This window comes from Lupinus angustifolius, chromosome LG20 (genome assembly GCF_001865875.1).
Source record: "Lupinus angustifolius cultivar Tanjil chromosome LG20, LupAngTanjil_v1.0, whole genome shotgun sequence".
Lineage (NCBI taxonomy): Eukaryota > Viridiplantae > Streptophyta > Magnoliopsida > Fabales > Fabaceae > Lupinus > Lupinus angustifolius.
Window position 1 is genome coordinate 15,992,745 of NC_032028.1, and position 3,775 is coordinate 15,996,519.

Consider the following 3,775-nt stretch of genomic DNA (forward strand, 5'->3'; position numbering starts at 1 on the left):
AAAATATCTGAAATATATATGTTCAAGTGTATCTTTATTGTTGTGCAAATTGCCTGTTTAACTGAATCTGTTATGTGCATCAAGTTAATCGATTAAACAGTTTCTGTTAATCGATTAACTGGGCTGTTTTTCTAGCAACTGGGTTGTTGATAAAAAGCGGTAAATTTTAAACCACCACACCTATTCAACCCCCCTTCTAGGTGTTCCCAGGCCACTAATACCTAACATATAAGACATATGAATGTGGTTAATATGAAAAATTTATTCTTAAATACATAACATATATAAATATCTATTAAAAGTTTTACACTTAGCACCATAAACGTTGCATGTTTGTAGAATATTGTATTTTTTTTAAAAGTTCAAAAGTAAATTTCTTAAAAAAAGTGATACAAAACACTCTTAAAAAAATTAAATTTAAAAGTGATTTTATTAATAAAATATTTAAAAAAATGGTTTATTGAAATAATGAATTTTAAAAGAATAATTTTATTCAAAAAATGCTTTTAGTTCCAATTAAAAAAATCAAATGGATAAGATATGTATTCATCGAGTTCATTAAAATGGATTCGTGGATAGATTCAAATCTATTTATTAACTTTGAATATGAATGAATTGAATAATTCAAAATATGATTTTAATGAACTATATGGATCGATGGATGATTTTTCATCCTTCAATTAGGATCATAATACATCCATTCATCACCCATAATATAAGGTCAAAGATCAAATGTTTGATTCCTAAAAATGACTTTTGTCAAGAAAGATGTCGAAATGAATTACTTTATTACTCATTCAATGGTTAAACCAAAGGTGAATGATATATAAGAGCCCACACGTGAATGATATATAATGGCCTCACTGAATAAAATATTTGTACATGGCTGATCAATCATATATATATATATATATATATATAGTAAACTCTATATACAATTTGATGATATTATAATTTTTCAAAAACTTATTTAATAACATAATATCTTTTTTATTTCTTCACATATTTTAATGGTTACATTCACTATCACACAATAATGGAAATCTTTTATATCATTATCTTATATCGAGGGAGTTCCAGAACCAAAACTTCCCCTCGCCCAGTCCCTCGCCCAAGCGAGGCTGTGCTCGCCCAGGCGAGAGTTTCTCGCCCAAGCAATAGGGACTTGGACAACATACCAATTTTGCCCTTTTTGACAACCGAACCACTTTTAAACATGGTTTTTCAAACACCAGCACACAGAAAAGTTCCCAACAACATTCATATACAATATTCAATACATTTCATCAACAATCATATATATTCGAAAGCATTCAACATAAAAATCTTGGGTTTCTTAACACCCAAGTTAACTCCAAAACTTTTGAGATGGTTTAGGAGATCCGGGTGTCATATTCGGACACCACTATGTCACGATGTGTTCTCTCTCACCTTAATGAAGCGTGCTTTAACTCGTCAACTAAGGGTGGTTTGTTTTCAAGGATCGAACACCGAAATCTTTGTAACTACCAAAATAAAAATCCGTTAGTTTCCAATAGTTCTAAAATCGTTACTAAAATACGTAAAATCATTTCTTTTTTTCCCTTTCGTGATCATACATCCCTTTCATCCATCCGGTCCAACATCACATGTTCTTGACCATCCTTTTTCATCGAAAGTTCGTTCACGATTTCCATCCATTTTAAAGGTACAGTTTTTAGTAAAACTACATATTCCAATTTAAGACATTCTTTGATAATCTTACCACTTTATAGTAAGTCATTCAAAGTATCATTTAAGAGTTTTATGAGGCATTCATGTACTCATAAACCTGAACCTCCTTTTTGACAAAAGTTTCTATTTTTCCAACTTGTTCCAAGCGAAGGTTTAAGGCTAACAACAAATAGAATACATACATTCTCATTTTTCCAAAACACTTCCTAAAGGTTCCTTTGATTTCATCACCATCCCCTTTGGCTAAAATAACCAAATACAGGTAATAAAACTTCATCATCATCCCCTTTGGCTAAAACAACCAAATGCATGTAATAAAACATTATAACAACTCCATGAACATAAGTTGTTCATGGTTTCAACAAAATATTTTCATAAGTTCAAGAACATCATCATTTTCGGTTTTGAGGAGAAAATGAGTTAGAAAGTGTTTTAGAAAATTTCAACGGTTGAATATGTTCTCGACATGCTCATGAATAACGTACTTAAATCTCGTCAACATCCATTGGTTGAATTTTGAGAGATCAAGGATTGAAGATGGAATAAGCAATGAGGAATGAGAGGAAAAGATGAAGAGAGGATTTACCTTCTCTTTGAAAATGAAAGAGTGTAAGAGTGAAGTGTTAAGTGTGAGGGTTTAAGGAGAGAAGGGAAATCAGATTTCCCTCTAGGCAATCATCAAAAAAATCTCCTAGGGTGGCTAATGATGATCTCATGATATCTTTGAGTAAGTGATGTGAGGTTTGCTTTATGGAAAAGCAAATTTCACATCCCAACGCGAAATGACCACTTCGTGGACACGTGCGATAAACATGCCCGAGTATTATCGGCCAATACTTGATCGAGTATTATAAATCGCCTGATTTTAATATTCGATTAGAATTTCGAATTTCGGCATTCTCAGCGAAAAACATTTAGAAAATAGGTATAGGTGTACTCGGGGTGTAAATGAAAATACGAAGCCAACGACGCGATCGGAATTCGATTCCGAGTTACGGAACTCAAAAACCACTTTTTGAACCGTACTGGGTGAGATTCGGCCCCGACAGCGGTCCCAAACCGACTGTCTCCGAAAATCATGAACGTTTATCACCAAATTGGAAATAGAATTACAAGACTAAAACTCAACTAGAGTTTCGTCTAATTCTTTACCGAAAATTCCCAGAAATTCATTTTCAAAAATATAATTAATAACAATATTCATAAAATCTTTTAATTCAAAATCGTAAAATTCGCGGTGTTACGTCATGCCAAAAGCTAGTAGTAGTTTCATCCCTTTCACAATGGACAATACCTCTCCCGAACCAATAGTTGTTATCGAAACCCCTAATATGAAGATTACGTTAATCCTTGACCTAATAAGATTTTTTACAATGAGAAATCCTCAACCTAGGCCCCAAAGGATTAGTAGTATCCTGATCATACTTAGATCTTAACACTTTGCATCAAAGATCATCACTCTTAGTAATCATACGCCACTGTAATTTCCCAAGAAGATCCATGTTGAATAAATGGATATCTTTAACACCTAACCCCCCTAGACTTAATTTTGCACACATTTTCCCAATTAATCTTCCTTTTCTACCAGTCTCACACAAGAGAAAATCTCTTTGAAGTTTTTGGATACAACGAACGACAATAAGAAAAGCTTCATAAAAGGACAAGTAGTACACATGAAAAGAAGATAAGACAACTTTTATCAGGATGACCGGGACGCCAAATGAAGTCTGATTCACTTTCCAATACGAGGGTATAGTTTGAAGTGACTCAATAAAAGGCTTCCAAGTTTCATGTATTCTATGATTTACACACATCGAGATTCCTAGATAAGAAAAAAAGAATGAGGAGTAAGTTTTTGTTGAAGCGAGTAATCTAATATTTTAATGCGATCCTCCTCGACCATCAACCCTAACAATATAATTTTAGTAAAATTAATTTTAATGTCATAAGAAAGCTCAAACAATCTCAAAGTACTTTTTATAGCCCAAATGATGTGAGCATTCATCAATCAAGATAGCGTCATCAACAAATTGTAGTAGACAGACATTAACATCATCAAGTC

General features: G+C 32.7%; 1 pseudogene; it reads left to right on the forward strand.

The window, feature by feature from the left end:
• Positions 1-3,775, forward strand: part of LOC109335507 — an 86,292-nt pseudogene that overhangs the window by 14,707 nt on the left and 67,810 nt on the right.